The sequence below is a fragment of the Salvelinus sp. IW2-2015 genome, unplaced genomic scaffold (assembly GCF_002910315.2).
Source record: "Salvelinus sp. IW2-2015 unplaced genomic scaffold, ASM291031v2 Un_scaffold4579, whole genome shotgun sequence".
NCBI lineage: Eukaryota > Metazoa > Chordata > Actinopteri > Salmoniformes > Salmonidae > Salvelinus > Salvelinus sp. IW2-2015.
The window spans coordinates 3689-30404 of record NW_019945849.1 but is presented as its reverse complement, the minus strand read 5'-3'; the positions used below and the strand labels follow the sequence as shown (position 1 = coordinate 30404).

The window sequence follows — 26716 nt, the reverse complement described above, 5'->3', positions numbered from 1 at the left end:
GGAGATACCCAATGCATGCTTTAGGCCCGATCTTGCCTACCACACCAAAGTGGTAATGCTGCTCGTTTACCCGAAAATAGCTTGACATGTAACAGTGCGAGCAATTTCAAACAAACGTCAACCACATCTCGTTCTCATTCCCGTCCATCCCATCCCTCTCCCCTAAACACTGAGCCGCCGATGGGATAAGGCTGTTAGAGTAGACAGCATGTTGCTGTTGCTGTTAGGAGTTCAAAAGAAACAAGGGCTGGACTAGACCATCGAAGTGGTAGAGGAGCGTAGCTGTGGCCTAGGAAGATCTCCAATTGCACCACTACAAGTCGCTCTCTTCCTTCTACAAAACCCATGAGGCGAGCGTCAGAGGGGAGGGACCTCTGGTTTGCTCTCCAAGTGAGGCTTTTTAGACGACGGACGAGGAGAAGAGGCACGCAACAGACGTACGCAATTGAGAATCTTCCTAGCGCAGCAGACTACATCCCTTCTTACCACCCTTTCCTGACTCCTGCACACGCAACCAGCAACATGCGTGTCTACCCAGCCTTCGATGAGTCAGTGTTTGGCCGTGCGAGCAGGGCAGGATGGACCAGGACCATGACAGACAAAGAAGACTGTGAGGTTTGACACGTCATGGTTGAATTGCATCCACTCATTAGCATGTCAAGGCTAGCTTTTGCTAGCACGAGTCCAGGGGGCTGCCGTGGGCCGGGAAAAACCACTGCTGTTCGACGTGGAAGCACGTTAGGACAGTCGAGGCGGAGAACTTAAACACTGCATTGGGACTCATCTCGATACTGAAAGTTGGCTTCCTTCCCTTTGTTTGCTTTCCTTGATCCAAAAAAAGGCTAGTGCAGGAAAGGAAGCACTTCAAAGTATTGGAACCCAGCCTCGTTTGTTTCTATGCTCTTTAGTCAGGTAGTCTGCCAGCCAGTCTGCCAGTCAGTTATTCTTTCATAGTGTTGATGTTGGTTCCAGCTGACTCTAACAGTCTGTCTGTGGGAGCTGTGATTTGCCCCGTTAGCTWTAATAGTCTCTTCCCTGCTCATCCCCTCCTGACAAAACCCGGCTAAGATTTGGAGTCATTTACACAGATGAAAACAGATAAGTGTGAAAGGAAGTCGGTCACCTCTTTATCCAGGAATATTGAATCGGAGGCAGTTTATTTCCCCATCCCTCACTCCTCTCCTCGTACGCCTCGGTGGCCCCTTAATGAGACTTCTTGATGATGCTTCTCTGCATGCTTCCCTCATTAGGCACCCTCAACAGGGACTTCTCTGCTCTATCCTTACCTCCCTCCCTAACACACATAGGCCTCTGCTCCACACACCACCAGCACAATATTGATTAACAATCCTGCCTGTCTAAGTGGGTTCCATCCATTCTATACCGCCAGCCCCTCAGCTCCAGATAATGAGCCTACTGGATAATAGGCCTATTGTTGAGACCAGACTTGATCAACCTTTACTGTTAAAAGGCTTACAAGCTCTGTATGTGTTTCCCCCTCCTCTCCTAATGAGTAGTATGGGTCAGGGGTATAATACTCCCAGCTATCAGGAAGGTCAATAGATTGGTTTGGGACTGACAGTTGATGGATGTGCTAAGTGTTATTTAACCTCGTTTTAAAGCACTCGCTTCCCCTTTTCAGCCGAGTGGCTATTTAACTCCCGCCTGTTAGTCTGGATCCCTGAGTCAATCTCGTCTCCCTCTCTCCCTCTCTCGCTCTCTCGCTCTCTCGCTCTCCCTCTCTCGTTCTCCCTCTTCCTCTGTCTGTCTCTCACTGTCTCTCTCTCTCTTCCTCTGTCTGTCTCTCACTGTCTCTCTCTCAGCCTCTCTTTCTCTCACGCTCTTTCTCTCGCTCTCTCTCTGACGTTGACAGGCTCTTGGGAAGGCTAAGTGTCTGTGTCCCGCCCTCTCTGCCTGTTAACAGGCTCTGCCAGAGGGCCAGGAGGTGGGCGGCTGGCTTTGCTTGTTGGGTGTTGAAGGGTTTGCATTTTTGATTTTCACCTGCGGTCGTGTCGTGTGTGAAATGAACCCTATGTGCAACCCTCTGAGAATACATCCCTAGCCATGTTCTTGTCTGTAGTGTCTGCTGAAACAGTCCACATAGAATAGAGATATTCCAGTAGGAAGCCTGCTTTGAAGGACGGTTAACTAGCAGTTGTTGTGTTGCCGGCTGCTTCTCACTAATTGCTGCAGGCAGCTGGTGTTTGGGCGCAGTTCATCCAGTATTTATCAAGTACATTCTGTTCATAAAATGAGGTGGACTTTCTTTAGTGCGACGTGTGTGTGTGTGTGTGTGTGAAGGATATGGGGTGTGTGTGTGAAGGATGTGTGTGTGAAGGATTCCCACGGTGTGTGTGTGAAGGATACGGTCTGTGTGTGTGTGTGTGTGTGTGTGTGAAGGATACGGTGTGTGTGAAGGATACGGTGTGTGTGAAGGTAGTGTGTGTGTACGTTGTGTGTGAAGGATACGAGGTGTGTGTGTGTGTCCCAGAACCTCATAATAGTCTGAGAATGGTATTTGTGAGGAAGATGTTCTTATTGTTAAGGATGGTTCTTACCTACTGGTCTCTAACAAACAGGACTTTGCAATTTAATTCAACTCCCCAATCCTTCCTCCTTCCCATGGTTTAGGACTGTTATTGGGGAGGGAAGGGAGACTAACAACTTTATGTACTAGGACAGTGGTTCTCAAACCTCTCCTCAGGGAGCCCCAGCCGGTCCAAACCTCTCCTCGGGGACCCCCAGCCGGTCCAAACCTCTCCTCTGGGACTCCCAGCCGGTTCAAACCTCTCCTCGGGGACCCCCAGCCGGTCCAAACCTCTCCTCGGGGACCCCCAGCCGGTCCAAACCTCTCCTCGGGGACCCCCAGCCGGTTAATATATTTGATCTATTCCAGAACTAGCACACCTGATTCTTCTTGTCAACTAATCATCAAGCCCTTGACTAGGTAAATCAGGTGAACTAGTTCTATGCTAAAACACAATAGTAAAACGTCTCGGGGTTCCTGGAGAAGAGATTTGAGAACCACAGTACCAGGGCTTGTTATCCAGTGGAGTGTCACGTTTAGACCGCTGCAGATAGAAATGTGCCCATTGACATCAAGCTCTAGCCAGTACATATATTCTGAGAGTTTGTGTACGTTGTGCCACCTGAACTAAGCCCCCTCCATGTGTTGTATATCCAGTCCCCCGGTCTCTTCCCAGCCGACCCACTTGTCCTATGTCTTGTTCCCCAACAGCAACAGCAGTCCCAGGCTCAGCACCTGTCCCACGCTGCCCAGGTGGGCCACCCATCCAGATGCCCCCGCACCCCTCGGGCCTGCGCCCCCGGCATACCCCCATCCCGGCGTGGCAGGCTCCGGTTGCTGGCGCTGGGCGCCCTGGGCAGCCAGGCCCACCTGCCCTCCGTCAAGGACGAGAGACAACCACGACCTGGAGCACAGAGGTGAGGCGCTTGAGGGTGTGGATAGTTAGGTGGTTCTGCTCAATGTGCGTGTCACTTTGCATTGCGGCCATTTGTGATCCATACAATAGGCATTGTGGTTTGATATTGCGGCCATTTTGTCCCTGCTCAGTGGGCATTTGTGGCTCCTAAATTACAGCCATTTTGGTTCTGTGCTGATTTTGTTTGGGTATGAGTTGGGTGGCCTGATGTCAATGTACTCTCAGGCCACAGTGGCTGTAAACACTCATTAAATTAACTTGTCTGAATGTCAAACCAAAGTATTTAAAAATGTATTTTTCTCCGTGAATGCAGACCCGCTAGTCACAATACATGTTGCCATTCGTACTAACGTTCTTTTCACTTTCTCCCCTCTTGGCCTGTCATCCTTTCACTCCCCCCTGGCGATCCCTCTGGTAAAAGAACGAGAGTCGAGCACGGTAAGTTGTCCTTTATTTCTTCTGAGGTCCCGCCCATCTTTAACCGCCCCCTCTCTCACCCTCTCTCACCCTCACCTTGCCCTCCCTTGACATTGACTTTGAGCCAGTCTGTTTGGTGACTAAGGCACTTTGCATAGACTTTAAACACCACGCCTTGTTAGAATGTAAAATTCCTGATCCTGCAGTAGAACACACACGTTTTGTCTGGTATAAGCTATTTCTGCAATCAAATAATGAATGGGGGGGACCGAGGTCTGCCTATAGAGCTGGTGCTGCTTCCCCCTCTACACTATCTAATCCAGGTGGAAAATGACTCCAGTCACCAGGCGAGGATTGCCCGGCTATAATTTCATCACAATTAAGAGACTTTGACTCTCGTCTCTCCTAAGAGGATTAACTGTTCCCATCTATCCACCCCTCCTCCCTCCTCTCTGCCTTTTACCTCCTTCCATCTTTCTCTCCGGCCTTATTTTGCCTCTTTGTTTTCTAATGCGCTCCTTTCCTTTTGTCTGTTTGTTTGTAATCATTCTCCTCTCCTTTCTTTCTTCATACTCAATCGTTGGTCTGTGTCTGTCTCTCTCCTGTCTCTTTCTCTCGCTACTTCCAGTAAATATTTCTGAAACAGATAGTGAATAGTTTCCTCCTGCCTCCCCCTCCTCCCCCGGGCTTCTTCTCTTGTTAAAGCCTCTGTTTATTAGACTGGATTAAATCTCTCTGATAGCCAGGGATAGCACGCGGTGGCGGCTGCGACAACGCAGGGATTGGGTTCCCAATGACTGGGCAGGTGAATGGGTGCAGTCATGTCGAGGGAAGAAACTGGGCCCCTGCGATTAGCAGTGCTAATGCTAACTTCCTCCCTCCCTCATCTCCCTCCGCCGCTTCCTCCCTTCCTGTCCTGTTGTCTCAGGTCACCTGATAGGGGGCGTGTTGAGGTTATCCAGTCTGTTATCATGCCTTAAAAGGCCACTGTGTATTAGACAGACACACACATTTGTTTTTCTATCCTTGTTGGGACCAAACAATGTATTCCCATTCAAAATTATATTTACCCTAAATCTAATTCTAACCTTAAACCTAACCCCTAAGCCTAAAATAGCCTTTTCCCTTGTTGGGGCTGGTGAAATGTCCCACAATTGTCAGAATTGTCTTTGTTTTTACTATCCTTGTAAAGGTGTCCGCATGCTTCCCAGACGGAACAGTTTAGAAGAGTTTATGCATATAGTATGACAAAATGTTGGGGCTTTTCGGGCACATTTTTTTCTCGAGGCCAGTTGGGAGCGACGTCTTCGCCCGTGATTGGTCAACTGTTCTTCAATAGTCTTTGTTGTTGTTCAATGAGAGACGACTCGTTTGCATGCACATTTCTTCATTGAGAAAATATCCCAAAACATATTTCATGTAAATTTGCGTGACTAAACATCTCCTTGGCAGAAACGTCAAAATGTAATTACTTTTTAATTCTGACTTTTGAGGAGTTACGCTCCGGCGTCTCAAAATGGACAAACTACTATTGCTGTTTTTTCCCCTCATTTTTTCAAAGCGAATGTCTTTAAGGGAGTATGCGAACACACTCGTTCGGTTTGCCTAGTCGACTTCAGCTATCCCCCAGCCGAACTGAAGCATGCTGACACAGGACTTCTGATACCACAGGATAGTAAAACCAAAACGCACAGGAGGTAGCTAGCTAGTTACCCACCCCACCTCCCCTCTTTCAACCCCTCAGGCCAGTCACCTCTATTTTTCTCTCTCTTTTATCCTCTCCAAAAGAGAAGCTGCGCATTTTGGAGCCACAATGGCAAAATTCATGTACATATTTTAGAGCCGGGATGGGGGGAAAGGGAGGGGGAGAATGGAGGGTTTGGCTTAGAGTCACGAAGAGTCAGATTCCTTTGTGCAGCAGCCAGGACGAGGGCATGTTGCCTAGAAAGCCCTTTGAAGGGGGCACCCCAACACTGCCCACCACATCCCTCCTCTCTCGTTCTGTCTGTCAACCACAAGCCCCGTCTCTTTTTTTCTCTCGCTCCTTTTATTTCTTTACTCTCGCTGTCGTTCGTTTCTTCTTTCTCGTGACATGGTGAGGGGTTAAAATGGGCAGCTCTGTCCTCTCTTTAGTCTCTCTGTCTCTGTGGGTAATGAAAGGCTGGATGAGTGTGTGGGCTTGGCATGGAGGGCCCAGTGTACCCAGTGCATCCTGGCAGTGCCAGCCTAACCCTTCCCCCCAGCCTGCCCAGCAAGGCCACAAGTGGGGAGCTCAACTCAGTGCCTCACTACTGGCCTCATTGATGCCAGTGCACTTGCCTCCATGGATGCAGCTGCCTACTACTGGCCTCTCATTGGATGCCAGCTGCCTCACTACTGGCCTCTCATTGGATGCCAGCTGCCTCACTACTGGCCTCTCATTGGATATCCAGCTGCATCACTACTGCCTCTCATTGGATGCCAGCTGCATCACTACTGGCCTCTCATTGGATGCCAGCTGCCATCACTAACTGGCCTCTCATTGAATGCCAGCTGCATCACTACTGGCCTCTCATTGGATGCCAGCTGCTTTGTCAACGTTCCTTCTGTGCTCTCACTCACTCACTCATTGAGTCTCTCCTGTCATTCAGTCCCTGTGGTTTAGGCAGTTTCCTGTCCCTCCCTTGCTACTTGTTTATGTACTGTATAACCACTGAGTGGTCCTGGCAAGGTGTCGACCTGTGTGAGGTCAGAACTCACCACTCCAGCCCTCTCTCCAGCAGTCATGCGTTCAAACCAGGAGCTCTGGAGAAAGAACCACTGTTCACCTGGTGTTTTCCTTTCAGATGGTGTGTGTGTGTGTGTGTGTGTGTGTGTGTGTGTGTGTGTGTTTTGGAGAGATAGCAGGAGGGAGACAGGAAAACAAGTTGTGCATTGTTTGCGTTGTGTGTCAGCAGACTCAGTCATTGGAAGGCCTGTTAGAAGATGAGTCTGTGCAGTTTGTCTCCTGGGCTCACTCAGTCATGCTCACTCCCTGTCCCTCACTAATGCATCATGGTGCTTGTTGAGCTGATATCCTCTACTCTGAGGGGAGGTGTAGCTCTGTCAAGGGGTGTGTGTTTGAAGGACTTTGGTAAAGCCCCATCGGTGGCCTGGCAGCTCTCCCCTCTAAGATGGCTGTCTCTACAGCACAAAGACACACTCGAAGACCTAAACTAACAGAGCACTTTTCCCCTCAACGTTTTGTTACATGGGAAGACTCCTGTGTCTGACATGGTTCCTCGTCTGTCTGCGTGTTGTTCCAGAATAACTCCGTGTCTCCGTCGGACAGCCTACGTGCAGCCAGCGACAAACACCGCAGCTCCTCTGATTACAGCATGGACTCCAAGAAACGCAAGGTGGAGGAGAAGGACACTATGAGCAGATACGTGAGTGGGAGCGCGCGCACACACATAATACACTCAGCACCTTTAAACAGGAGAAGTACTGCTCACACACACACTCACATAATACACTCAGCACCTTTAAACAGGAGAAGTACTGCTCACACACACACACACACATAATACACTCAGCACCTTTAAACAGGAGAAGTACTGCTCACACACACACACACATAATACACTCAGCACCTTTAAACAGGAGAAGTACTGCTCACACACTCCGATATAAGTGTGGTCACTGTCTAACACTGTCTCTCAACAGGATAGCGATGGAGACAAAAGTGACGACCTGGTCGTGGATGTGTCCAATGAGGTAAGAGCAGCTGGTCGCTTGCATGTGTGTGTTTGAGTGGACACACGTATGAGTGTGTTGGTATGTTAGTGTGGTTGAGTTGCAGAGCCACATTCCACCTGGTCTCTCTGGTAGCTAGTGACTGAACACTGGTGTCTTTGTTGAGGAACCAGAGCTGACAGAGACCTTAACAGCTGTCACACCCTCACTAAGGTCACCGGGGAAACATCCCCTAAAATAAAGAAGGAAATGGAACCGTGTGGTTGTGTATAACATCCACTTATGTGTATGTGTACCAAATAAAARCTTTATTTGTACAGAGACATGCTTATACAAAGAAATGCTTTTCAAAGAAACATAGAGGGGATGGAACCCCCAGAGTGACGGAGACAGAGGAGAAACAAAGTCTATCTGTGTACATGAGGCCTGGGTTTGTTTGACCTTCATCTACATGTTCCAGCGTGTTTCCACTCTTCCTCTCCCTCATCATTTTCCTCTTGTTCTCTCTCTAGGACCCAGCCACTCCCAGGGCCAGCCCCGCCCATTCTCCTCCAGAAAACGGTCTGGACAAATCACGGGCCCTGAAGAAGGACGCCCCCAACAGCCCCGCCTCCGTGGCCTCCTCCGGCAGCACGCCCTCCTCCAAAGCCAAGGACCACGCCCACGTGAGTGTGTGTGTGAGAAACGGGAAAGGAGGGGCTAGGGGAAAACAATAGACAAGGGGTGAGTGTGAGGGGCTCATACATGGGAGGAAGTGTAGCTATTAAACTGCTGAATGAGGGTTGGAGAGGAGGCACACAGGAGACACACAGTGCTCTGCTCCTTTCAATATCCTTTATGGCAGGCAGAATAAATGTTCATTGCTTTCCCAGCCCCGGATCGTAAATAAACCGGGACAATGACAGGGAGATTGCTCTGTCCCACCCTCCATCTCTCTCTCTCTCTCTCCCATCCCTCCTTCTCTTACCAGGCCCCATGTCAATGTGCTTAATTACTGGTCTAGTCAGGGAGCAAACTACAGAGCTCTCCCTCCCTCACCAGCCCRATCTCCTTGGCTGMGATYATGTGCTTAACTAGTCAGGACTGATGTTTAGGTCTGGGGGTGTGGTGGAGGGGTGCAGATTAAAGGGAAATGAGGGCTAAAGAAGGACCACCATCTTGGATGTTAGGGCTCTGACAGGCCCGTCTCTAATAGAGGTTTATGTGGCCCCACAGGGTTCTAACTGGCACTAGTAGACTGGATTATGTTCAGCTCACCACTCAAATTGTCACTGGATTTTTGGGGAAAGCGGTTCAGTTATTTTGGGATTTGGTCTTTTATTTTGGTCTTTTATTTGTCCCTCTCTCTCCCTGTCTCTTGGTAGCTGCTTGTTAATTATTATTATTTTGGGGGGGTTGCCAGTTAATTTCAGTTTGTTTAGGGGGGTTGCAAGTTTGTTTGGGGGGGTTGCAAGTTTGTTTGGGGGGGTTGCCAGTTGATTTCAGTTTGTTTGGGGGGGGGTTGCCCAGTATGATTTAATTTTGTTTATCGAGGGGGGTTTGGCCGAGTATTGGATTTCATGTTTGTTTGGGGGGGTTGCCGCAGTTGAAATTTAATTTTATGTTTTGGGGGGTTGCCAGGTGATGATTCATATTTGTTGGGGGGTTTGCCATTGAGTTTCAATTTTGTTTGGGGGGGTTGCCAGTTGATCTTTAGTTGTTTGGGGGGGGCCGGACTGGGGGGGGATGCCGAGTGCATCTAGGTGGCGGGTGAGATCTAGGTGAGTGCATTTAAGGGAGGTGGTGCCAGTGATCTGGTGGGTGGGGTGCCAGTGATCTAGGTGGTGGGGTGGCAGTGATCTTAGGTGGGTTGGGTTGGGTTCTATGTGTTTTGTAAATTGGCATCAAATTTAGAATTACATAGGAAGCACGACCGGCTGGAATTAAGCAACATTAATCACATCAAGTTCTCTCTGTCAGAATGAAAGTCATCCAGCGCGGCCTGAAGTCTAACACCCCCAACCTCGTACGATGCCCCCACACCAGGCACTCAGCCACCCCTTGGTCTAGCGGCCCATCATGGGCAAGCCTCGGGCATGGAGGCACTTGGGTGAGTTTCTCCACACACAGTTGTTCCCATACCCGCATGTATACAAACACACTCGCCCGCTACCAGGAATAGATTAACAGGGAAATAACTCCTTGTAGGTTGCCATTGCCTATGACAGAAATCAGTTGTTCTTCCGTCTCTCTCCTCTCCTCTCTCTAGCAGCTCCAGCCCTGCGCTACCCATTTGTTCCATACGCTGGCTCCTACGCCACGCCCTATCGCCATGACTGGGCCACCACGAGATGAACGGCTCCCTGACCAGCCCCGGGGTCTACGCCGGCTCCACATCTCCCCAGATGAGCGTGGCGCTGCGCGGTACGGACGCTCGCCCATGGTACGCTCCCCTAAAACTCCACCTCATGAAGCCACCATACTCTCACCTTCAGCCCCTCTTCCCTATACACAGGCTACAGTTACCAATACAAGCAACAGTCCACACAGGCACGTTACATATACATACACAGTCACATCAGGCTACATTTACCTAATCAACACAGTCACACAGACTACAGTTACCAATACAACACAGTCACACAGGCTACAGTTACCAATACAACAACAGTCCACATTACACAGACTACAGTTACCAATACAACAACAGTCACACAGGCTACAGTTTTACCGAATACAGACACAGTCACACAGGCTACAGTTACCAATACAACACAGTCACACAGGCTACAGTTACCAGAATACAACACGGTCACACAGACTACAGTTACAAATACAACAAGTCACACAGGCTACAGTTACCAATCAACCACAGTTCACACAGCAGTACAGTTGTACCAATACAACACAGTCACACGCAGGTTCTGACAGTTACCAATTACAGTCAACACAGTCACATAGAGCTACAGTTACCAATTACAGGTCACACAGTTACTACAGTTACACACAGACAACACAGGACTACAGTTTACCAATACAACACAGACTAGTCGCAGTTAAACCGATACAACGCACGGTACTACAAACACAATCATACTATGACTACATTACCAATACAACACAGACTAAGTTAACCAATACAACACAGCACAGTACAGTTACCAATACAGAAACAGACTACAGACTATACCTAATACAAACAGTACGACAGTTACCAATCACCATCAGCTAGACCTACAGTTACATATAACACAGACTACAGTTAGCCAATACAACACAGACTACAGTTACCAAACACAGCACAGACTGAGCAGTTACAATACAACACGGTAGAACTGATACAGTTACCAATTACAACACAGACTACAAGTGACAAACAACACAGACTATTACCGTAATACAACACAGACTGACAGTTACAATAAGACAACACAGAGACACAGTTACCAAATACAACACAGGACTACAGTTACCATATCAACACAGACATACAGTTACTATTACCAACACACAAAGACTACAGTTACCAACATACCAACACAGTACTACAGTTGACCACAACTACAACCACAGCAGCATCATACACAAAGCAGCCTCGTTACCAATAGCACAACAGACTACTGTTACAATACAACACAGGACTTACAGTTACCAATTACAACCAGACTCACAGTTACCAATTACAACACAGAGCTACAGTTAGCCAATACAACACAGGACTACAGTTAACTAATACAAGCACAGACTACAGTACCAAATACAACACCACAGTCACAAATCAGGACTACAGTACCAATTACACACAGTCACATAACAGGCCTACAGTTACCAAGAACAACACAGTCACACAGATACTTACCAATAACACACAGTGACTGTATCGCTAGCACTGAACAGTTACCAATACAACACAGTCACACAGGCTACAGTTACCAATCCCACAACACAGTCCACACAGGCTACACAGTTAACCCAAATGAAACACGGGATCACACAGCATACAGCTTACCAATTACAAACACACGGTCCATCACAGACTACAGTTACCACGAGAGAACAAGAGCAACAGGACTACAGTTACCAATAAACAAGTCACACAACTACAGTTACCAATACAACACAGTCATACAGCTACAGTTACCAATACAGACACAGCAGACTACAGTTACCATACAACACAGACTACAGTTACCAATACAACACAGACTACACGGTTACCAATACAATGTACACAGACTACAGTTACCAATACACAGCAGACTACAGTTACCAATACAACACAGACTAAGTTACCAATACAACACAGACTACAGTTACCAAATAGCAAACAGACTACAGTTACCAATACAACACAGACTACAGTTACCAATACAACACAGACTACAGTTACCCAATTTACAACACAGACTACAGTTACCAATACACACAGCGACTTACAGTTACCAATACAACACAGACTACAGTTACCAATACAAACACAGAACTACAGTTTACCAATACAACAAGCAGACTACAGTTACCAATACAACACAGACTACAGGTTACCATAATCAACACAGACTGACAGTTCCAATACAACACAGTCAAGCTACAGTTCACAATACAACACAGTACTACAGTTACCAATAAGACAACACAGACTACAGTTACCAAATACCAACACAGTCAACAAGAGTACAGTCCAATACAACACAGTCACCACAGACTACAGTTACCAATACAACACAGACGCTCAGTTACCCCAATACAACACAGACAGACTACAGTTACCAATACAACACAGACTACAGTTACCAATACAACACAGACTACAGTTACCAAGATACACACACAGACTACATTACCATGACATACAATCACACAGCACTACAGTTACCAATACAACACAGACTCAGTTTACCAGCCGTATTTACAGTACACGACTTACAGTTACCAGTACTCAGTGATACCAACTACAGTTTATTCTACTAAGACCATAACATACACGTTACCATAACACAGACTAACAGTTACCAATACAAACACAGACTACAGTTACAATACAGACACAGACTACAGTTACCAATACAAAACAGACTACAGTTACCAAATACAACACAGACTAACAGTTACAATCACACGGACTACAGTTACCAATACAACACAGACTACAGTTACCAAATACATACACAGACTAGTACAGTTACCAATACAACACAGACTACAGTTACCAATACAAACACAGACTACAGTTACCAATACACAACCAGACTACAGTTACCCAATACAACACAGACTACAGTTACCAATACAACACAGACACAGTTACCAATACAACAACAAGACTACGAGTTACACCGAATACAACACGACCCTGACAGTTACCAATACAACACAGACTACACAAGTACCAAATACAAACAGCAGACTACAGTTACCAATAACAACACAGACTACAGTTTACCAATACAACACAGACTACAGTTACCAAATACAACCACCAGACTACAGTTTACCATACAACACAGACTACAGTTACCAAATACAAACACAGACTACAGTACCAATACAACACAGACAACTACAGTTACCAATGACAACACAAGACTACAGTTACCAATACAACACAGACTACAGTTACCAAATACAACACAGACTCAGTTACCAATACAACACAGACTACAGTTACCAATACAACACAGGACTACAGTTACCAATACAACACAGACCTACAGTATACCAAACAACACAGACTACAGTTACCAATACAACACAGACTACAGTTATACCACAGTACAGACACAAGACTACAGTTACCAAAATACAACACAGACTACAGTTACCAACTACACACAGACTACAGTTACCCAATACAACACAGACTACAGTTACCAATATAAACCTACAGACTACAGTTACCAATACAACACAAGACTACAGTTACCAATTACAACACAGACTCACAGTATACCAAATACAACACAGACTACATTACCAATACAACACAACTTACAGTTACCAATACAACACAGACTACAGTTACAATAACAACACAGATACAGTTATATACAAAACACAAGACTACAGTTGCTATTACAACACAATAGACTGACAGTTGCTATTACAACAAATAGACTACAGTTGCTATTACAACACAATAGACTACAGTTGCTATTACAACACAATAGACTACAGTTGCTATTACAACACATAGACTAGTTGCATACAGACACAATAGACTACAGTTGCTATTACAACACAATAGACTACAGTTGCTATTACAACACAATAGACTACGTTGCTATTACAACACAATAGACTACAGTTGCTATTAACAACACAATAGACTACAGTTGCTATTACAAACAAATACGACTACGTTGCTATTTACAACACAATAGACTACAGTTGCTATACAACACAATAGACTACAGTTGCGTATTACACACATAGACTACAGTTACTATTCAAGACCAAAGACTACACGTTGCTATATACAACACAATAAGACTACAGTTGCTATATACAACACAATAGACTACAGTTGCTATTACAACCAATAGACTACAGTTGCTATTACAACACAATAGACTACAGTTGCTATTACAAACACAATAGACTACAGTTGCTATTACAACACAATAGACTACAGTTGCTATTACAACACAATAGACTAAGATGCTATCAGTCATAGCAGTATACATGTTACTATTACACACAGGGAAGAGGAAAAGAAAGGTGTTCACTCAAAACACACATGCAAACGGTACCTCGTAATATTACTATTCTGCCAGCAGATTATAATCTAGCAGCCTACCAGTCTGGTGAGTTAGCCAACACGGCGGTCGGTAAAAGACTTATGGTAATATGGACTAGCAGCCAATTTACAATGAATTTCCTATTTCCAATAATCACTTTTTCAATATTTCTTTAGAAATGCATAAAAAAATAATTTCTCTACTCTCTGTGTAAAGTGTTAGCTAACTCCAATGTTTCTATTGCTAACTCCCACTGCTTTGATGTCTGGTGCTACAAGGGGAGGGGAAAAATAACAGCTCAGTCAAAACACTTCTCTGTGTGTGGAAATCTCCCAGGCTCTCATTAGCATTAGCAAGTGGGATTTTACACCGTTACCACAAACCTGGGCAAAGGCTCTGCCTTTTAAAGGAATGTAGAATCCACAGTATGACATGATAGTAAGAATAGCCCTTATGTCCCCCACACTCATAACTGGTTCAGTACGGACCGCGGGGCTCTACTAGTACTACTGAACTAGGTCAGGCTTCCACCCCTGGTGTCGTATAATAAGCAAGAAGACCCAAGAGGGTGTGGTATATGGCCAATATACCACGGCTAAGAGCTGTTGAACGACGCAACGGTGAGTGCCTGGATACTGTCCTAGCCGTGTATATTGGCCATAAACCACAAGCCCCAGAGGTGCCTTATTGCTATTAGAAACTGGTTACCAATGTAGTTGGAGCGGTAAAAAATAAATGTTTGTCATAGCCGTGGTATCAGACGGTCTGATATACCACGGCTGTCAGCCAGTCAGTGTTCACGGCTCGAACCACCCAGTTTATAAACACACACAAGACCTGGGAAAATATTCTAGAATTGCAGGAAATGAGCTTTAAAACAGCAACAAAAATCTCTGCCCAGTGCAACATGTAAGAAGACTCGCGAAAAATGTAACTTAAAACTGCAAAACTATCTCTCTGCCCAACAAGATGCAAAAACTATCTCTCTGCCAACAAGATGCAAAACTATCTCTCTGCCAACAAGATGCAAAACTATCTCTCTGCCAACAGATGCAAAACTACTCTCTGCCAACAAGATGCAAACTATCTCTCTGCCAACAAGAGATGCAAAACTATCTCTCTGCCAACAAGATGGGTGTGACCAGTTCTGGGTAGCATTGGGTTGCGGAGGTGGGGTTTGCCACACAGGACATTTGTGTTTCGGACCTTCTCAAATAGTACTTGAGTGTCCCCTGCTTGATTTGACGCTACAGAAGCAGTGATGCTAAGTTTCCTGTTTGAACATTTAGCTTAGCCTAGTTGGCTGCATGGATAGGCTTTCCACTGTTTGTTAGGCTATCGTGTTAACATGCTAACTGTCTGTCTGTGCTGTTTTCCCAGGCGGGGTTTGACCCTCACTCCCACATGAGACCAGGCCTGCAAGCCAGCCTCACGTCCATCTCTGGAGGAAAGCCGTAAGTCTCCCAACCCTTTGTTTCAACTGTTTATCACTAGAGCCTGAACATCACAGGTCAAGTCCAACATTTTGGTTCCAGGTTTCATTTTGTCTCAAAACAACTGCCCTTTCTCCCCACGGTAGTGCCTACTCCTTTCATGTGAGCGCCGACGGCCAGATGCAGCCGGTGCCCTTTCCCCCGGACGCTCTCATAGGCCCGGGCATCCCACGCCACGCCCGCCAGATCAACACGCTGAGCCACGGCGAGGTGGTGTGCGCCGTCACCATCAGCAACCCCACGCGCCACGTCTACACCGGCGGCAAGGGCTGCGTCAAGATCTGGGACATCAGCCAGCCGGGCAGCAAGAGCCCCGTGTCCCAACTGGACTGCCTGGTAAGGAGACATTTCTGTTTTAGAAAGACTAGTATTGTTTATCCAGATGAACGTTTGGACACACCTACTCATTCAGGGGTTTTTCTTTTTTGGTTACTACATGATTCCATATGTGTTATTTCATCATGTTGATGTCTTCACTGTTATTCTACAATGTAGAAAATAGTACAAATAAAGAAAAACCCTGGAATGAGAAGGTGTGTCCGGACTTTTGACTGGTACTGTATGTTTCAACTGGATGAGCGTCACTGTGGATAAAGCCATCTGTTGAATGATCATATCGTTGTTATAATGGCGTAAGGCATAACAACAGACAACGTGGGACGAAGGCTGTAACTTAGGTTGGCTGGGCTGTATGCTAGCTAACAGGATAAGCTGAACAAGCCATGTATCTGAGATGATACTGTGACAGTTATCATTTGACATGGACTGAGATATCAAGCCTACTKATGGGCACAGAKGATGCTYTTCATAGGGCTGATGTATGACCAGGGATTTTCTCTAAGTGCTTGAATTAGACCAGTTTCCTGTYCTGCTAAGCATTCAAAATGTAACGAGTACTTTTGGGTGTCAGGTAAAATGTACGGAGTAGAAAGTACCTTATTTTCATTAGAAATGTAGTGGAGTAAAAGTTGTCAAAAGTAGTAAAGTACAGATACCCCCAAAAACAACTTAAGTAGTACTTCAAAGTATTTTTTACTTAAGTACTTTACACCGCTGCCTTCAGCCCTCTGAACCCCACATCCACCCTCTGAACCCCACATCCACCCTCTGAACCCCACATCCACCCTCTGAACCCCACATCCACCCTCTGCCCCCACCAGCCCTCTGAACCCCACATTTCCACCTCTGAACCAGCCCTCTGGAACCACATCCACCCTCTGAACCAGCCCTCTGAACCCCACATCCACCCTCTGAACCCAGCCCTCTGAACCCCACATCCACCCTCTGAACCCACATCCACCTCTGACCCCACATCCACCCTCTGAAACCACCCTCTGAACCCCACATCCACCCTCTGAACCCCACATCCACCCTCTGAACCCACATCCACCCTCTGAACCCCACATCCACCCTCTGAACCCCACATCCACCCTCTGAACCACCCTCTGAACCCCACCATCCACCCTCTGAACCCACAATCCACCCTCTGAACCCCACAATCCACCCTCTGAACCCCACACCACCCGCTGAACCACCCTCTGAAACCCCACATCCACCCTCTGAACCCCACATCCACCTCTGAACCAGCCCCTGACCCCAATCCACCCTCTGAACCCCACATCCACCCTCTGAACCCCACATCCACCCTCCTGAACCCCACATCCACCCTCTGACCCAATCACCCTGAACCCACATCCCCCTCTGAACCCCACATCCACCCTCTGAACCCACATCCCCTCTGAACCCCAATCCACCCTCTCCCTCCATCTGCTCTTGTGAATGTAATAATTCAAGGCACAGCGTCTTGTTCGTCGGCCCTGTGTGTGACGTTTTGGAAAAAGACCAAAAGTAATGATCTTCTGACGTCCGGCCCCGGTTCATCATTACCCACCACATTAGTCATTCTCCCACCTCCCCATTCATCAGTTTGATACTGTCTCCTGGCCACTTTGGAGAGGGGGAAAGAGCAGAGGGAAGAGGGAGAGTGCTGGCTGTGTGACCAGGTCTTATATAGTCATCAGCAAGCGTTTAATTCATCTGAAGCCCCGGCCCTCTATTGATCTGTCATTCACATCCCCCGCCTCATGGCCAGAGTCCAGCTAACAGTCTTCTGCCCTTGTTAAAGCTGACAATGAGTCTCGCTCCACCACAGCCGAGGGAAGCCACACTCAAACACACTCTGATGCTTTTATCGTCATACCTGCTTCAACAGGCACTCACACATCTGAGCTGTCTTTGTTGCAGGTGCATTTTAACAGTTGAATAAGACGAGGAAAAATAAGAAACTCGCACCCTGCTCTCGCTGGGGCCGCGGCTCTCGCGGTGCCACGGCTCTCGCTGGTGCCACGGCTCTCGCTGGCACGGCTCTCGCTGGGGCCACTGCCTCTCGCTGGGGCCACGTCTCTCGCTGGGGCCACGGCTCTCGCTGGGGCCACGAGACGGCTCTCGCTAGGGCCACGGCTCTTTATTAAGCTTTATGTATCGACCTCAAGGCCTTCATCAGAGCTTTTGTGAGTTCACAACCAGCATCCCTATGGAGATACTGCTCCACCCACATCCGTTCAATTCATCCCATGGGGTTGGAGTCGCCACACCTGCTTTTAAATCAAATCACATTTTATTGGTCTCATACAATATTTAGCAGATGTTATTGCGGGTGTAGTGAAATGGTTGTGTTCCTCGCTTCAACAGTGTAGTAATATTTAACAATACATTTGTGTGTCTCACGATACCAGCTATTATCACGATAACTGKCTGAAGCCCAAATCTTATCTGTCTCCCTCTCTGTCTCCAGAACAGGGACAACTACATCCGCTCCTGTAAGCTCCTCCCTGATGGCCGCACCCTGATTGTGGGTGGTGAGGCCAGCACGCTGACCATCTGGGACCTGGCCTCTCCGACRCCACGTATCAAGGCRGAGCTCACCTCCTCGGCCCCCGCCTGCTACGCACTGGCCATCTCCCCCGACGCCAAAGTGTGCTTCTCCTGCTGCAGTGACGGGAACATCGCCGTCTGGGACCTGCACAACCAGACCCTGGTCAGGTGAGTGATCTATCYGAAGAGAGCAGATGACTGGTGGGGGCTGGGAAGGATGTACTACTASCCATATGATTTTAGCAGGAATGGAGTAGCAGTAATGATTGGAGTGGGATTACATTGAAATGTCCAAAACGTGAGTGGAATCACTTGACTAAGTCCACGGTGTTTGTGTTGGGTGTTGTAGGCAGTTCCAGGGCCACACGGACGGAGCCAGCTGTATTGACATCTCCCACGATGGGACCAAGCTGTGGACCGGCGGTCTGGACAACACCGTCCGCTCATGGGACCTGAGGGAGGGACGCCAGCTCCAGCAGCATGACTTCACCTCCCAGGTACAAACATGTGTTTACACACACACACACACACACACAGGGGATGCAACGGTACAGTGGGCCCACGGTTCGGTACAGTTTCGGTATCTTTATATTTAAGAAAGAAAATAAACACATCACCCTTTAAACAATTAACTCTTTTATTTTGCCTATAGACAAATAAGACGTTCCGTTCAGAAAAATGGCAACATGACTGACTGCCTGGTTTCTGTCTCTACTGTATGACATCAAGGGGAGAATAAAATGAAAAGTGCTTCTTAGCTTTGACAAGCTGTAGGTGCTTTGCCTTCTCTATTTTAAATAAAACAGGGTACATACTTGTAGGCAATATTACATGTAAAAAATAACAAAATGCAACATCAAGTGGTATCCTATATGAGAGATCTATTCCTCTATGTTGAGGTTCTTCTGTAAAAAGATAAGCATGTCAACATTCTCTGAAGCAAGACGAGAACGGCCCTGCGGTGGAGACAACTCCACTTACAACAGAGGTTCCCGGGACACGGAGGCTCTGCATGTTTTCAACATGGGGAACTTTGACTGGTTTTGGTCTGGTTTGGTCACTTACAACAGAGGTTCCCGGGACACGGAGGCTCTGCATGTTTCAACATGGGGAACTTTGACTGGTTTGGTCTGGTTTGGTCACTTAAACAGAGGTTCCCGGGACACGGAGGCTCTGCATGTTTTCAACATGGGGGAGCTGACTGGTTTGGTCTGGTTTGGTCACTTATAACAAGGGTTCCCGGGACACTGAGGCTCTGCATGTTTTCAACATGGGGACTTTGACTGGTTTGGTCTGGTTTGGTCACTTATAACAGAGGTTCCCGGGACACGGAGGCTCTGCATGTTTTCAACATGGGGAACTTTGACTGGTTTGGTCTGGTTTGGTCACTTACAACAGAGGTTCCCGGGACACTGAGGCTCTGCATGTTTTCAACATGGGGAACTTTGACTGGTTTGGTCTGGTTTGGTCACTTACAACAGAGGTTCCCGGGACACTGAGGCTCTGCATGTTTTCAACATGGGGAACTTTGACGTGGTTTGTTTCCACCACACACAAGGATCAGCAGCCACAGGAAGCTGCTGCCTTGTATGAGGGGACCACCTCCTCAATCATTTGGAAAAGAGCTTGGCCTGCTGCTCTGAAAAGCTCCCCAAATAACTCTGACACGGGAGTCTTCTTTTGAGGAGGGGATAATGAGGATGGATTTTTTTCCCCTATGGATGGCCCTGCTTGCACTGCTTGAAACTACAAGAAAAAACGTATTAAGTGTAAGTGACACATCTCATCAAAAAACATCATCACATTTTAACACACATGATAAAAACAATAAAAAACATCTCATAACTTAAACATTTTTTTTTTTGCTCAGATACCAGATGTTCGTGCTTTCACAGTTTCTATGATGATCCCTATTGCAGCAGGGATCTAAACCTCGGCTCAAGGGCTGTAACTCTGTGAAGGTAGATCTGGCTCTGTGGATCTTCTCTCCAAGTCCTGAGTGATGGCTGCCTTGGCCTCCCTGATGGTCGCACTGTCCTCAGGACCTGGTGCCATGGAGTTGAGAATCATTGATTGTTTTCAGGGGTTTGAGTAGCTGAATGAGTTTTCTGTCAGCTTCAGTTCACTGTCGTCAGCTTCATCACTGTCCGTCAGCTTCAGTTCACTGTCCGTCAGCTTCAGTTCACTGCCTCAGCTTCATTCACTGTCCGTCAGCTTAGTTCACTGTCTCAGCTTCAGTTCATATCGTCAGTCAGTTCACTGTCTCAGCTTCAGTTCACTATCCGTCACTTCAGTTCACTGTCTCAGCTCAGTTCACTGTCCGTCAGCTTCAGTTCCACTGTCCGTCAGCTTCAGTTCACTATCCGTCAGCTTCAGTTCACTGTCCGTCAGCTTCAGTTCACTTCCGTCAGCTTCAGTTCACTGTCCGTCAGCTTCAGTTCACTTCCGTCAGCTTCAGTTCACTGTCCGTCAGCTTCAGTTCACTGTCCGTCAGCTGTCAGTTCACTGTCCGTCAGCTTCAGTTCACTTGTCCGTCAGCTTCAGTTCACTGTCCGTCAGCATGGGCTGTCTTTGACCGACTTCCTCACAGCCTTTCCAATACAGCAGAGTATATGGCCGGTTGATGTTCACGTAACGTTCCAGCATGTTATATATGGTATTCCAACGGGTTCTTCTGACATCATGGATTGATTTGTGCTTTTGGTATATTCAGCATCTCTTCCTTAACTGTCAACTTAGTGGCGGGTAGTGCTTTTGTGAGAGAAAAAACGTCCCACTTTTCTGACCTTCCCCAGGAGGCGGGACACTGCCTTGAGAGAGACTGCAGTGAGGTAGCTTCAGTACATAGTGAACGTCACAGTGAGGTAGCTTCCAGTACATAGTGAACCGTCACAGTGAGGTAGCTTCCAGTACTGTGAACCGTCACAGTAGGTAGCTTCCAGTACATAGTGAACGTAAGTGAGGTAGCTTCCAGTACATAGTGAACCGTCCAGTGAGAGCTTCAGACATAGTGAACCGTCCAGTGAGGTAGCTTCCAGTACATGTGAACCGTCACAGTGAGGTAGCTTCCAGTACATAGTGAACCGTCACAGTGAGGTAGCTTCAGTACATAGTGACCGTCCAGTGAGGTAGCTTCCAGTACTAGTGAACCGTCACAGTAGGTAGCCAGTCATGACTCACAGTGAGGTAGCTTCCAGTACATAGTGAACGTCACAGTGAGTAGCTCCAGTACATGTGAACGTCACAGTGAGGTAGCTTCCAGTACATGTGAACCGTCACAGTGAGTAGCTTCCAGTACATAGTAACCGTCACAGTAGTAGCTCAGTACAGTAACCGTCATAGTAGTCCAGTACATGTGAACCGTCACAGGAGGTAGCTTCATACATGTGAACCGTCACAGTGAGTAGCTTCCAGTACATAGTGAACCGTCACAGTGAGGTAGCTTCCAGTACATGTGAACCGTCAGTGAGGTAGCTTCCAGTACAAGTACTCACAGCTGAGGTAGTTCCAGTACATAGTGAACCGTCACAGTGGTAGCTTTGAGTTGCTCTGGAGGTCCAACTATCAGTGGAGAGAGCTAGATAGGGTGTCTGTGTCAATTCCTTTTCAATGTTCTCTGTGATGTTTCATAGAGTTTGGAATACTTTGCTGCTGAAATGTGTGCGGGTGGGGACATTGTAACGCGGTTCAATTGTTTTAATCAGGTGACAAAATCCCGAGTCAGTAACCACCGAAAGGGCTGCAAATCTTTGGCTATGAATTCTCCCACTGCTTTCGTTATTTCTTTATGTTTTTCTGAATTTGTCACGTTGTTGAAGGCAGCAATGAGAGATTGTTGTTGTTTTGGCTAACGAGTGGACTCTCCTTGCTCCAGCTCCACCTGCAAGGGATACGGCTGAGTGATAACACGTAAATGACACATTGTGCTAGAAGTGTTTCCACTCGAGTAGCCGACAGTGGAAAAGCAATGCTTGCAGACTGTACTTTGTTTACGGTCTTCTTACCCTCGTCATCGTATGAACGCTGAATCCAGAATGTTCCCATATAGCGAATTTGAAAGACGGCGGTGCCTCTTCAAATTTGCTTCTCTCTGTCTCGCTAGCGCTCGCCATTGTCACGTTGGAGCTGAGAGAATATTTGTTTTTAGTTTCCCCTCTTCATGGGGCCCCTTTTAGGGAGGTTTCCTACTGAGATGTCATTGCAAATTGTCCATTGGTTGTTTAAGGGTAGGGGGGTTGCTGTCACTGCGGTTGCCACATTTTGAGACATTGCTGTTGCGTGAAGTTTGTCGGCCATCAGGAGCCCCTTAACGGCCACAAGCTGCGTGTCTGGTTCTGCGGATATGAATGTACAATGTGCGTGTCGTCTGCAGCGCAATAAGCACGTTTTGTTATAGGAAAATGACAGGGTTATCGTAATTCCGTGGTTCACGTGTGCGTATTGAACCGAACGGTTCGACAACATACAGTGTACCGTTGCATCCCCACACACACACACACACACACACACACACACACACACACACACACACACACACACACACACTCTATTTTGCCCTGGTTCACCCCCACCTCCCGTCTCCTCCCAGATCTTCTCTCTAGGCTACTGCCCCACAGGGAGTGGCTGGCAGTGGGCATGGAGAGCAGCAACGTGGAGGTTCTCCATCACACCAAGCCTGACAAGTACCAGCTTCACCTGCATGAGAGCTGTGTCCTCTCGCTTAAGTTCGCCTACTGTGGTAAGAARCATGTCCAGGGTGCAATAAGTCATTTATAACCCGTATTTATGTAGTTCAAGTGTAGAAACCTTTTTTCTCAAGGAATTGAACCATGTTGTTTAKTTGGTACTTCTACTGTACCAACAAGTAATAYCAACTGCCCCACATCAGTTGTATTGTGTTAGTTACTAAATCTTAAACCATGTAGACTTGCATTTTTGTGCTTGGAGAGTCTTGTGCAGGCCTGTCCTGCTTGGTGAGGGCAACCTGGACTCTGAGCTCATGTATCATGTCCTGTGTTTCAAGGTAAATGGTTTGTGAGCACGGGGAAGGACAACCTGTTGAATGCCTGGAGGACTCCGTACGGTGCCAGCATATTCCAGGTACGCCAATCAATAACACACACATCAATATACACACTCTCAAACATGCATAGATGCTCACAATCCTGTGACATGACCAACAGCATGGAAACCTCAGCTACCACTGTCAGTTGTAATCTGTAATCATAAGCAAACAGTATTGTTCAGAGGATTGTCTTTCAGACCAACCAAGAGAGATGGTCACTTTGGACAAGGTTAGTTCAGGCAAACACATTACATGCTCTGAATAGGATCGCTAACATGTTTTTTTTACCCTTTACATCAACAGTCAAAGGAGTCCTCTTCCGTCCTGAGCTGCGACATCTCTGCAGACGACAAGTACATTGTGACGGGCTCCGGAGACAAGAAGGCCACAGTGTACGAGGTGATCTACTAGAAACACCAGTTTGACCCCTCCTACTGGCCTGACAAGGGGAGCTGCTAGCCCCTCCTCCTCCTCTTACTTCACTCACCACACCCCCTAACCTCAAAGACCACCAGGGATTGGACTACAGACAATGTCGGCCGATACCGCTCCCGGATTGGTGCTCAGAAGGCACCATGAACTGCGATTGGCAGTTGGCCTGGCTCTGATTGGCTATCGCTGCAGACTGTAAGCCTATGGGCACTGAAGATGTAAATTGTCTTGCTGTTTTTAATCGGTTCCTGGGCTTGTTTTTAACGTGATGAATGTTTCTGTCATGTGACTGGACGAAGCGGCGCTTTGTCTTTACAACAGTTGCTCCCTGGACGTCTTGTGAAAATTGTACATAATGGAGTAAAAGACATTTTATATATATATATATTATAAATATATATATCTATTTTCATGTCCTGGTGTACTTGTGACGTTTTTGCTTTCGGCCTCTCCCTTCTGCTTGATATTCAAGGGAGAACAGAAAGTAGAATAAGCCTTTTTCTTTTTTTTAAGATTTTGGTTTTTTGTTTTTGGGGTTGTTGAAGCGTGTTCTCCAGGCTGACCTTTTTCCAAATCAAATGGAAATGTCTCTCCAAAAACGAAATGGTCAACCCAGAACACTTTGGCAGATTCAAATGTGAGTTTTGGGATGGTGCCCTTTTTTTGGAGCTACGAAAATGCCTGGGAAGTGGAGCCTGCCGGCTCAGGCAGAGCCCGGAAGTCCGTGGAATACCACAGGACCCCCGCTTGGACCGGCCTATCAGAAGAGACTGGGGGATCGGCGAGAGGAGGAGAACAATGTAAATTAAAAAAAATTTAAAGAAACTAACTGTACTACTTTCTCTGTGCCCTTTTTGACCGTTCTTTTACGTGTTGGATTATTTTGGGGTGGTCTGGTTGATGTTTACGATGGACTTCAATTCTACTGGATTATTACTAATACGAGGTGAAGACCGGGCTTTGGCTTGCCTGACACAATCTGAACATTGAGTCTGGACCTAAATCTTGCCGATGTAGAACAACCCACGGGTCATCTAGACGGGGGTTAAGGAGAACATGCTTCTATGGAATCCATTGATTTGATCCTCGATCATTTATCAGTGCATCATCTTGGACTAACCGGACTGGATGGAAGTCAACCAAACTATTGGATTCCACTCAAACGATATACAGTGCTGTTAAGTGCTAGGGTTGGCTATTAGGATCTTTCAAAATGTAAAACAGAAGTTAGCATTGTGACCGCATCTACATAATGTTCAGTACCGAGGAGGAGGAAGTTGTCCCTAGACACTGATCTGTTTTGTCCCCAACTGGTGCTGAGGGTAAGATGCTCTGTGTCTAGGGGAATTTCTTCTTCTACCGTTCAGCTGTTGGGGTGAACACCACACTTCTTCACTGCGCCCTAATACCTGCCTTTCCTTCAGTCATAAACGAGGGGTGAAATGTGAGCGTCTCCAATTCACAACCAAAGTATGTAGCAAAAACTGTGTCAGCACTGAACATAATTGTACGGTTGATGATAATTCAATAAACGGTGTTTGTTTTGTAGAAAAGACTTCCCAGTTCATTTCAATTGCAACATATTGTTGAGGAAGCGCACAGTCGTTGTATGGAAGAGCGTTTGAGTACTTCTACGAGAGCCGTGGGTGTCTGTGTCTGCCCTGACATCAAACTTCCCCTTAAAAGGTTTGAAAGTAGATGCATTTGAGTGTAGTGCTCAACCACTGGAGTCTGCCACTTATACTCCACACTTGATGTGATACTTAAACACTTTAACTGTTTCATAATGAATACCTAACTCAAACATATGCCACGTGATTCCTTCTAGTTCACTGGATGCTGTATATGAGGTGTGTGTGTTGAATAGCAGTGGAGTCAGTAGGCTGCTGTCCAGGCGTGGTGTTGTGGTCGCAGGCTGTTCAAAGACTAATGCTTGTATATGAGGTGTGTGTGTGGTTGAATAGCAGTGGAGTCAGTAGGCTGCAGCGTGGCGTTGTGGTCGCAGGCTGTTCAAAAGACTGATGCTGTATATGAGGTGTGTGTGTGTTGAATAGCAGTGGAGTCAGTAGGCTGCAGGCGTGGTGTTGTGGTCGCAGGCTGTTCAAAAGACTAATGCTGTATATGAGGTGTGTGTGTGTTGAATAGCATGGAGTCAGTAGGCTGCAGGCGTGGGTTGTGGTCGCAGGCTGTTCAAAAGACTAATGCTGTATATGAGGTGTGTGTGTTGAATAGCAGTGGAGTCAGTAGGCTGCTGTCCAGGCGTGGCGTTGTGTTCGCAGGCTGTTCAAAAGACTAATGCTGTATATGAGGTGTGTGTGTTGAATAGCAGTGGAGTCAGTAGATGCAGGCGTGGCGTTGTGGTCGCAGGCTGTTCAAAAGACTAATGCTGTATATGAGGTGTGTGTGTGTTGAATAGCAGTGGAGGCAGTAGGCTGCTGTCCAGGCGTGGCGTTGTGGTCGCAGGCTGTTCAAAAGACTAATGCTGTATATTGAGGTGTGTGTGTGTTGAATAGCAGTGGAGTCAGTAGGCTGCAGGCGTTGTGGTCGCAGGCTGTTCAAAAG

General features: G+C 47.0%; 1 pseudogene; it reads left to right on the top strand.

The window, feature by feature from the left end:
• LOC112077451 (transducin-like enhancer protein 3-B) overlaps window positions 1-25707 on the top strand; it is a 33069-nt pseudogene extending 7362 nt beyond the window's left edge.
• Window positions 25708-26716: the final 1009 nt, after the last annotated feature.